We start from the raw sequence: 12,415 nt of genomic DNA, 5'->3' as shown, positions 1-12,415 counted from the left end.
GCTAAGAGATCAGTGAGACAAATGCCCAGGAGCAGTTATGAAGCAAGACACTCAAAATTCTGTCATATTATTTCAACACTGTTGCCAAAATGTTTTTCAAGGACTAAAAAGCTTTTCCAATATTAAAGTAGATAACAGGTACCTCACATGACTCCAATTAGAAACAGAATGATAATTGTCTAGGATATTACTTTGTCTAGGTGCCTAAAAATTCAGGTTTCACTGTGATTATATATAGCAAAGAAACATCAGAAGAAGGAGGTAGGAAGAACTTACTGCTCAACAGAAAGTCTAGAGTTGAATTGTTGAAACATTTTCCTATTTATGTTAACAGAAAAAAACATAAATAAAACAGAAAGGAAGAACAAATGACCAAAGCTGTAAGCATATCAGAACAGACATTGTAGTATGAAGACAGCATGAAACCTGAAGGAGACTTGCATTTTTTCATCATTCTATTACCATTGCTGGGCAACAGTTGTGAGGAGAAAAAACTACTATGTTTTCCTCAAAATATCCTCCCTGGAATGTCAGAAACTGACAACACCAACGCAAAAGGAAACAATGGCTGATCTCATGGTTCTGCAGTCGTCCTCTTGCAGGCTTCCCTCAGCAAAACAAACCCTTCAGGTCACACAGTCCTTGGGGGCCATGCATTAAAATAACCCAGTTATATTCACAGTCTATTTGTCCCTCCCAGACACCTTTGTATGGAATAAGCATCCACATCAGAGGAGACCATTTTCTCATTCTCATCCCAGCTGGAGAATAAACTCTGCATTCGAGGTTATCAAGGGGACAGACAGGTAAAGGACGGAAAACAGCAGCAATAAAGTAACATTACCATGAAGGCGTGGGGAATACCCTGAAAACATGTAGGCTGACTTTTCTTTGGTACACTTAGTTTTGTCTATGGGCAGATTGCCACAAAGGGAAAAAAAAAAGAGGGGCAAAAGAAAATCTATACTTTATTTATTATTTAAATAAATAGTTTTCTGCTGCTTCCATTTTGTGCTCAGTTTTATAACAATATGAGTCCATTTCCCCACCATTCCTTAATATCTATATTGTTTAGGACTTTATATACTGTATGATTAGTTGGCATTGGTACCGTTCAATCTGTACTAATCTGTATGCATTTATATTGTGTGAGCAGTTCTCTAATTGGTTTTCATCCAAGTAATCCCACAGAGAATAAGGTTACATGCTGAAAAGGGCTGAGGTGAGAGAGTGGTTAAAAGGGGAGTGCAAACTCTTTTCCCATCCTTATTAAGAATGCTTTGCACATCTGCATTTTCTAAAAACATTTCTAAACTCCCTCTTTGTGAATAAGCACAAAGTCTATTCCACAGCACAGAAATGCACAGAGAGAAAATGAATTTGTTTTAGAGAACCCCACCCATATCTGCTTTATTTCTCCCATGTTGCTGTATCTCTTGGTCATCTAAGGCTGTGAAAAGTAAATATTACAGTTTACAAAGGTGGAAAAATTAAAACCAAAAAAAAATCCAGAATATAATATGCCTCTTGATAGAAAACACAAAATTAATTTTAAGTAAACAGAGCAGAGAGGAAAGATCTTTTCCTAAAAGGCTAATAAAATTAAAAAAAAAAAAAGAAGAAAACAATAAAAAAGCCCAAAAGTGAGCCAGCATTTTGAAGCTTAGCTACTTAAATCCAAATTTGGCTGACTTGAGTAACAATAGCCCAAATTTCAGATATTCCTCACATTGAAATTTCTGAAACATTTTGACATGTGCTGCAGGTACTCCAGGTATTAAGTTTGTAAATGCTGATGACAGCACTTGAATTTTAAGAAAATATATATTCAATAGTTTCATTTAATTGTGCAATAATTACACAATGTCATAATTCTGGCTACAGGGACATTAATTTCATTGAGTTTTTTTAAAAGATTTTATATTATTGGTCACACACCACCTAGAAAAGAAAATAAGTTGTGGAAAAAAATTATGTATGAGTTACTCTACTTTTCCTTACACATAAAAAATTCTTTGTTTTCTTCATAGAACTGCATATTGAAATTTATCAGTACCTGTATATGATCACTGTCTTTATCAACTCCCAAATTAGAATAATTTTGTCACTCATATCAAGTTTTAGCTTTGATTACACTTTTTTCTTCTTTCCTTAAAAAACAAAAAAAAACCCCACTTAAATCAACATACTGAAAACTTTATGTAAACCACACTTTTTATACATGCCCATGCCCACATTCTGAACAGGCATTAGAATATTTATTTAAAAAACACAAGGCTTGCTTACCATGTTCACAACTTTCAACGGCTGGATTTTAGAGCAGCCTTTTTGAAATGAAAGCCTCCTGCTACTGTACATTCTTGCTAGTGAGAAAATGCAATTTCACTGCATACGGCTAAGCAAAACCTTTTTTTACTGCTGAAGAAAAAGATATTCTCAAGTGTTTTTTCTGGATTTCAAAAAGGAATAAAAGATAAACTTTTAGATTTTACTCAGAGCCATGTAGGTGACAATTTTTCTTCAATTAGTTATCATCCTGTCAGTGCCATGAATATTAGTCTGGAATTTAAAGAAAGATAGCTGTCCCACTAAACTTAACAATGATTTACACCGAAGGACAATGCAAACCTGCTCTTTCCCTCCCCCACCTAGGAATGCCACCATGCTTCATTTCTGCATTATCTTCTGGTAACCATCTCCGGAATATTCTTAAAAGCTGCTAACATGATACATTAGAATTCAGGCATGTGACAGATACAAAATTAAAGTTGACCTTCTCTGTCAGAAAAAATAAACAGTAACCATTAGCAGCTTTGTACCTCTGCATTTAACTCCCTATTTTCTGCCTCCCTAGTTTGGGTCCATTAACTGACTGGTGCAAAAAAGATCCCCGGCAACACTGACTCCCTGTGGATGTATTACAATCTCTGGATATTACACTTGACTATAACCTTTCCTCAACCTAATTTTACATTTGAAATTATTCAATCTTGACTTGGTCACACAACAATATTGTAGTCAAGAGTTGCCAAAATTCTGTAAAAACTTCTTATGTCCACGTGTCTGTCAACAACCTATGGTTTGCCCTGGGGGCCATTAGGAATTCATACTAACAGTTGTATTTTCATCATTTTATTAGTCACTCCAATGTTTTTTTGCTCAGCCTCATCAGTTATAGTAAGAACATCCTTTAATTCATATGAAAATATATTTTAAATGTTATTTTATGGGGAAAGCATCCATTAAAGTCACTAGAATTTCAAAAGTTATTTTATGCTGTTGAATAGAGCAGGAAGGAAATTTCACATCTACAAAACTTTTAAAACTTCAGGAACCTTCAGAGTAAATAAGCTAAATGATTTCCATATTAAATTTGATGGAAATAAACACAGGATTCCAGCAGCAGATCGCACCAAAGCACCCATTACTTAGAATTAAATTGAGTATTTATACAAACAGAAAAGTGATTTTGAAAATATTGGTGCTGCATTTCTGTCATGAACTTTGAAAAACAGGCAGAGTAAGACAGCACTATTGTATTGATTCTGTCCATTTTCCAAGCACTGCAGTATGATTTCAGGGAGTCACCATAAAAGCACATCCTGAGCCCTACTAGGTCTTGATGGCAAAGTAAATGTATTCCCAACTCCATTTTCTTTCAACAGCTACAATATTTTTCTCTTGTTGTCTGCTGGGATTTCCCACATACTTTTTTTGTGTTTTCTTGTGTCTCGTTCTCTTCGAAAGAGAGAAACCCACCACACTAACCATTAGACACAGTCCATATTAAATTGGTGGTGGGACAGGGCTTATCATTTTTCCTAAAACTAATATATATATACCCCCAAGTCCTTTGACCTAGGAATTGAGAAATTTTATAATTCTCACTCCATCTGTGCTGTGGTGCATGCCATTTACCCCCTTTACATTTTGATATTTTCCTGTAAATTTCATATTTACTCTCTGCGGTGACAATATTTAAAACTTTCTTCTGTTTTTCAGTGCACACATAAATTTTAAAAAAAGTAAACTCCAACACACCCTTTTTATTAATGGATGCAGGTTGCTTTGACTTTATATAAAAGATACCATGTAAAGAACATTTGAAAGTTTTCAAAAAAACCCACAATTTCAGTGTGAAAAATGTCACTGTACTGTCCCAAGATTGTAATCATCCTGGTATCCTACAGGATGAGCTTCTAACTACTTCTTAGCATCCCAGTTTGTAATACTTTATCTAACTGATTAGATACCAAACCACCTTCAGAAGGCTGGTGCTGAACAGATGTAGCAAAAAAAAGAATTTGTTTCTGCCAAAAACCTCATAAGCTCAAGGGCCGTTTAACTTAGCTCAGTCACTTAGTTTATTTTGCATTAGAGGAACTTCTCATTTAATTTACCAGTCTATAATAGGTAACTTTTTCAATATGAAGCTAAAGGTCACTATTATATGTAAGGAAAATTAAGCCAATGTTCTTGGTTGCCTTACAGTTCTCCTAGTTCAACTACTCCAATAAATGAACATGTACAACAAGCCGAAGGGCTTTTTATTACAAATTTAATTCATTTCTCTAGACAACTGTGAAATTTGCCATTGACATTAGTCATTACCCCAAGGCGAACTAAAAGATGATCTCAGTTAATAAATGATCCTTAACAAGGAACGCTCCTATCTTCTGTGATATTGGCACAGGCACATTTTATTAATGCAGGACTAGCTTCCTGCCAGAACACTAGCATTCATGACTATTTGGTGTGCTTGTTTCCTCTTCCTGCTCCTGATATTAATAATTATGCAACGGGATAATTAGCAACACAAAGAGACAGTACTATGTGCTTGCAGCTAGATTTTCAGCACGTTAACCTTCTGGGAAATAAAGAACAGAAGCAAAGAGTCTAGCCAAATAACCAATGCAGGTTGATTTCACAGTGTGTAAAAGGCTAATTATCTGTGAAAAGTCTGACCTCAAGTAACAAAATTACACAAATGTGCAGGCATTTTATCTTAAATAAAACTCAGATGCACTAGTTCATAATGTGAGGAGTCATGGTTAATAACTGTCTTTCAGAACTATTTATCTCTATATATGTTTATAAAAATAAAAATAAATCCAAGAGAGAATTAACAGTCTGCTATAAAATGTTAACCAGTTACTCAAATAACTGCAAAGGTAGGGTAAAATACACTCCCGCTATCCTTCAACCACTGCCATGCTAAAAAATAAAATAAAATAAAATAAAAAAATACCCAATATATGACAGAAGTAGGTTAAGTGCATTTTGTTTACTGGAGACAGGCTACAATAAAAAGCAGAAAATATTACTTCTTCTTTACAGATACCATGTGTAATTCATTCTGATATAAGAATATTTATCCACTAGCAGTAATAACAAACCACAATTTTTGTCATGAAAAAAATAAATTGTATTTGCAAAAAGCAAACACATTACGGAGTGTGTAAAAATGCAATATTCCCATTTTCTAGTCAGAGTTCCAATTTATTGAAGTAACAGAGCAGAAAATGCACTGACAGCTGTTACATTTTATTGCGAATTAGTATATACGTTTTATATCCAGTGAGCAAATGCATGATACATTGTATTCCAGTAATTGCCACTGGCTTTCCAAATGGAAACTGAATGATCTTAGTGCAATTACACTCAGGAGAGTAAGTGTAACAAGCTACAGTTCTACATTATAGCTCTTTAGCAATACCAAGAATTTTACTCTGTTTTAAAAAATAAAATAAAAAGGTCAACTGTATATATAAAAAAAGAAATATATATTTCTCCATCTACAGATGATAAAAAGATGTTCTGCTATTCTGGCTTAGATTTGGTTACATATAACACAGACCATATGTTTCAAAAAGTTTTTAAGAAGGATACTTAAGTTTTCTACTAGTTTAGACATTTGTTCAGCATCAATAGTTTTGGGGACGGGGGAAGGGAAGAGGGGAATGGACAGAATGATTGGAAACTTCGAACACATAAAATCAAAACTTCTCATTTCACATAGGAAATAAATGACTGTTATTCCTAGACTACACCCTAATTTTCCAGCATCCTTGCATAGAAAATTAAACATTTGCCTTGAAAGATTTAACACATTACCTTCAGACGTAACATTTTAAATGTTTATTACCGTAGGCTTTTTTCCCTCCCCCAGTTATCACCTGAGATAGTAACCCTCCTAAGATAGCCCATGTGCTGAGCAGTTAATATTTCAAATGCATTAAAGGAAGTGGGGGCATGAGGGAAAAACATTTTATTTTTATTTTTTTACTAACCTTCATAACATATATTAAACCATTTCGTTGGGCAACCAGTCTGTTGACAGCCTCTGCACCTTCAAGCTGTAGCTGGAGCGCTCAGTAAAGCCGGCAGTCTCCTCCCCTCTAGTGGCTACCAGCTCTCTTTGCAGCAAACAGGGAAAGAGAAAGGCCTTTAGAGGACCACCTCAGGGCCATTTGTGTCATTTTTCTAAGCTTACAAGGAGACAAAAAAAAAAAAAGAAAAAAGGACCACAACAACCAAAAAGCCCCCTGCAACAAAAGTCCCCCACAAGCCCACAACCAAATGCATCAGAGCAGGCAGTCTATCACTGCAGCAAATAAAATTTATCAGTCATTTAAAACAATATGTTAGTAGTGACTATGACTTAATCAACACCAACCTGCTGACATAGATTTGCAATTTGAGCAGGTTATTAGTGATCGAATTAACAACATGTCACAACTTGTATCTGATTTATTAAAGAAGCTGACTAATGCAACAGAGCTATAAACAACATGCATAGAGACATTTTTCAGGCATGTTGACTACTGTTGTACAGTCAATGGAAAAGCAGAAGGAGAAACAATCTCTCTGATTTTGCCCTTTTGTTTGCAGGTGCTTATAAATTATTTCATACTGGTGTAACTGTGAAGCATGGGGATCTATGTCATAAACTTTTACCCCGGGAAGGGTCAAAACCTATGCAAAAAAAAATTCACTCCTGTTACATGTAGTAAAAGAACTCAGTGGAAGGGCTTGGCACAGGGAAGCAATGAGAAAATACAGGATCCTGGGACATGCTGTGATCTCAGCAATAGAGTAGCCTAATCACCACCAGGGGTTTTTTTTGGTTTTTTTTTCTTTTTCTCTTTTTGCTTTGCAGTTCTCATGATGACGGCTTTTAAGAGGGCATGATGAATACCAAAAGTGAGGTAACATGGTTTTCTGGAGTTTACCCATACGTCTTTCTAAGCATGTGGGGTGGCACAGGAGAAAGCACAACTACCCTATGTAGTCCATAAGCAGCCAGCACTTGCAGGGCTTTTGCAGACATGGGCTAACATTGAACCAAATGTACAAGGCAATTTATATAGCACATGCATTTAAAATTGTTTCCCTTTTTTAAAATTTGTTTCTGAACAGGGCTTGCTTCGAATGCCACTATTTGCTCATGTATCAGGCATATGCATGTCCATCAATATAAAACTAAGACCTTTCACAGTTTTAAACAAAAAAAATATTTCAGAGGAGCACTGTAAACACAGTTAAGCAAGATCTGTACAGATTAGCTTTGATAGTGTATCCAAGTCCAAGGGTAACCTGACCAGGTTTTCATTTGCACCCACTTTTAATTCTGAAACAATTAGTTACAGCCCAACTAGAGGCTTGAGAGCATTTTCATGAGAAACAAGAATTTAACATAAATCCACATAACCAAGGAAATTCAGAATTGAAGCTGTCAATTCTCAGGCCCAATAGAACACATAAAGGGGCTTGTTAATGCTGAACTAATTGGCATTCTTGGCTTGACAGTCTCAGCAGAGAGACCAAGGAGTGAATAAGCATGGAGACTAAACTACCCTCTCACTCACAGGTGGTCCCTCTAGGTTAAGACTAAAGCACATTTGGAGATGAAGAAATGAAGAGAAAAATGTACACCAAAGGTACTGTTTAATTTGTGAACAAGAAACTTTAGCCTGCACTGAAGGCGATGCAACCAATTCTTAACCAATGTCTACTCTTGCTGCCTCAATTTAGCCTGTAAATAAGCAAAGGTTTTGATTTCCTTTTAAAAATTATGTTTCATAATTAGTGGGAGAGGCTGATACCCTCCCGTCATCTCCATCACCATGTTGACTTCTATGAAAATATATGAAAAATCTGTACCCGAAAAGTTGTTCTGTACAAACTAACCTGTACAATCACATCATTTTCAGACATGCACTTAGGGGAAGGACTTAACCTCTACCACCTTGAAGTTACTTGATACAGGCCAGGGAGTAAAGGGAGTACCTGCAGTCTTAGCCCCCTGACACACACAACAGCTCACTCTCCAGATGTCATGTAAAAGTATTTCTCTGGCATTCATTGGGAGGTAATAGGGGCTTTTACCATGTTTGAGCCCCTATTTAGAGGCATGTCTCAATGAGCTTCAAAGTGTTACTGGTGAAATGCTACATCTGTAAGGGAGCAATAAGGGAGTAATACTATTTTTGCTTCATATAGGGTTGAGCAGTTCTCCATAGAACAGTGTAAAATCTCTCCTATCTTTCCCACTGAAAATGTTGGATTAAAAAGAGAGATATTGAAAATAAGATGCACAATATTAATACTGAGGGTAATTAATCACTGGAGTAAATTACTGAGGGGCATAGCTAATTCTCTTTCAGTGGGAATCCTTAAATCAATACTGGATAGCTTTTTAAAAGGTACGTTCTAGCTAAGCTGTAAGTTATAAGGTTCAATGAAGAAATTACAAGAAGTTCAATGACTTGTGTAATATAGGGGGTTAAACCAAAATATTGTCATTCATATTTTTAAACTTAAAATGTATTAATTTATTAGTTTTAGCCCTCATGAGAAAAAAAGAAAAAATTATGTATAAAAAAAAGAAAAAGGAAAAGTAAAAATTTGGGAAATAATGACCAATCTTAACAAAATAGCTCTGCAGCTGATGCAATGTCAATGGAAATTAATAAGGAGATCTTGATCCTATGCATTTTAAAAGTGATTGTTTGAAAATAACATATTTATAACACGCCAGATTTTTTCACTTGCCAGATTTTCCTGCCTTGGCTAAAGTACTCTCAGTGCAGTAGTGAAAAGTGGTGACAGAGACAGTCACAGTTCCTGTGTCCTTCTTGGGACTGTACATCTCCTTGAGCAGCCTCAGGACTGCCCTAAGTCATTCTAGATGGCAAATGTGCTCCATAGCTGTTGTACTGGCTGATGAATAGTCAGGCCAAAACAAGATCCATAGACCTCTACACTCATTCCTCTGGCAGTCCCCAAAGCCTGTTTCCTAAAAAAGACTAGAGAGACAGAGGAAAAGTAGGAAGAGTAGCAAGAGTCATTGTGATCAGAATCACATCTCCTTATTGCAGCTAAAATAATATATCTAAAATAAATTATTTAATTCTTACTAGCAATAGACTTAAAAAAGGATAAAGACAGGATCTTACAGGACAGAATCCTTCTTACAAATGAGTAAATTTAAAAGAAGTTATTTCACTGTGACACTTAGAAACATGAGCACAATCTCTTTTGTGGAAAGTAGACTAAAACCTTCGTAATAAAGCTTCCTTTTCAGAAAACCTAAGCCACTCAAAACAGAAGAATAAAAGCAAATCTAATTTCCTGAGACAAACACACCAATTCTAATGATATTACTTTAGAATTATGATCATAATTTTCAAAGCTTTTCTGATTTTTAGTGAGGAATCTTCAAAAAAACAATAAACAAACTGAATCCTCCAGTATTAAAGCCTAAAAGTCACAGGTTTGGCCACCACCATCACTTTTACTATTACACTTTTCTATGCTTGTTTAATACAAAAAATGAGATATGATATTCAGATCTCCACCATGTTCACTGTACATGTCAGCCTTTGTGATTTTTTCCAATAATATTTACCCTCTGCAAAAACATTTGAAAAAGAATTTCTGATAAACCTTGAAAATTTGGTAGCATTTTTAATAATCTAAACAAACTGCATGGTCTACTTATCAGCTGTTCAGGAGAATCTAAATGCTGAGGAGCATGTTCACTATTGTTTAGTTTTCCTGAAAAACTGAGTAAATCTTCTAATAAAGGAAGAGTTATTAGAGACAGATCATAAGTGGTTCAAAATCAATCCATACACTGCGTTATTCTTGGGGCCATTTAAACTCAGCAACCTACATCTATAATTTTACAGACTCAAGATCTAAACTTTCTAATACCACATTTTCTGGTTTACAGTTTCTGACTGTTATGCATGTGAGTGCAACACCCAACTTTTAACACTCATACCATGCAAGTAACCATTTTATCTCAGACTCAATTTTTTTTCCCCTGAAGACAAAATAATAATGTAGAAATAGATACTAAATGTTGCTCACTACTGCTTCTTTGTGCTGCACATCAAACCAAATTCTACTTCCACAGTCTGTGGGAGATAAAGGGCTTAATAATTTCAGGAATACCTTGACTGGTGCCCACTCCTTTCAGCTGAAAGCACCACATGGGATCGAATGAAAGAAATGTAGCCTGGTAACTACTGGAACACTGTTATCCTACCTTTACAGATATACATCATAACCCACCTGATGCTCTTCTTGGGATTTCCCTAATTCCTCTCTGCTTACAATAGTTGAGGGTATTCCACAGTTACTAAGAAATAGTGCAAACAGGGAGCAAAAAATTTAGTGGCAAAACCACTCATAGTGAACTTTCAGATGAAATATCAGACAGTCCGAGATTGTGCTCTTGTATCATCTGGCATGGCTAGAGATAATAATGGTTTTTTCATATCCAGCCACCAATCAGAAGAGCAACAGAACATGATTAAGTTAAAACAAAAAAGTAAATTATGAATAACGTGAAGAAGTAATGTATTTTAATTAATTTAAAATACACCAGCTATTAAATCTGAGGAACTGTCTGTCTGAGAAGATAAGGAGCCAAACAGATTGCTTCCTTTAGCACTCCCTGAAACATCTTTCTAGATATGAGTCTTACTCTTCAGAAGACCAACTGGTCAACAGGCAATGCACACCCAGCAGCAGCAGCAGCAACAGAAAAGAGAAGATCCATTTTCAGCTACTCAGTAAGCCATATTATAAACCAGCAGAAATGGAGACTGCTTATTGTATTTGCCTGAGCAGAGACTTGAGGATGTTCTGCATTTTTAGCAATACACACAAAGAAATGGATCAAGTTGTAGTTATTGCTCACGGGCAAAAGAGGAACATATTTAAGATTTTTCTGCAGATGAATGCAGAGGAGGCCAAGAAAAATATAATATAGCCCTACAGATGCACAGTAAGTAATTCTTTTTCCCATATTGTGGTATCATATGCAAGGGAACACATTTGCTCCAGGATTGCCAGTTCACAGAAGGATCAACGCACAGACAGGTTTGTAGAACCCCGTGTGAACCGACAGAGCTTTCCAAATTCAGGGCAGATGAAAGGGAGCAAACGATCTATGCAGTGCCAAATTATATATGGTGCTATAGATAGCTGATCAATGCCAGCCATGTAGCAGACCCTTGCTCTGACAATCTGAAGGTCTGCTCAGGTGACTACAAACAGTAGAAGCAAAGAGAGAACACACGGAGCACAGCGTGGGCGTTATAAGTAGAGTGCTGTAAATTAGAAAGGCACACATTTGTAATTGGCATTGCTGACAAAGAAGTGGCACTAAAGTTACAGATGGAGTCAGAGCTGATGCTGGAACAAGCAGCCTAAATAGCTTGTCACTCTGAGCTCATTAAGAAGTAAAATGCAGATCAGGGAACAGCTAAGCAGCTGGGTCAGGTTGTTCATTGGCTAATTTAGTCTAAACAAGAAAGAGGGAAGGCATGAAACATGTTCTGGAATAGTGTAAAAGAAAGCAAGGAACCAGAAGGGTAGGGGTGGCCAACCACTTGCTGCAAGCTGAAACACAGCTTAAGAGAAAACACCAAAGCCAAAGGAAAAAAAAAACCTTGAAAAAAACAAACCTCTAAACTTAAATCAACCTTCGCCTTCTCTTCCTTTTTTTTTTCTTTTTTTGCTATTTCACTAAATAAACAAAATGCAAAAAATTGGGGTTTCAGCTGTCTGAAAAAATCATTGGAATCCAAGAATCAAGTAATCAGCAACACACATGCCAGTCAAGCATACAGCTATCCACGGCTGAAGACCGACACTGACATATTCATACATATGTATGAGCGTCAGTATTTGCATGTCAGAGCTAAGCATGTAACAATGCAGGTACTTGGGTTAGAAAATTTGGCAAAAACCCCTCTCTCTTCTCAGAACTGAAGCCAGACCTGCCACCGTTGCAGTCAGAAGGCTTGACGGCAAGGCAGCTCAGCACCCTCTTCTCCCCAAATTATGAACCATTCGCTCACCTTCTAAAAACCGAGGCTTGCAATCAGCATCTCCCAAC

Source organism: Molothrus aeneus, chromosome 2 (genome assembly GCF_037042795.1).
Source record: "Molothrus aeneus isolate 106 chromosome 2, BPBGC_Maene_1.0, whole genome shotgun sequence".
Lineage (NCBI taxonomy): Eukaryota > Metazoa > Chordata > Aves > Passeriformes > Icteridae > Molothrus > Molothrus aeneus.
Note: the sequence above shows the minus strand (reverse complement) of the source record.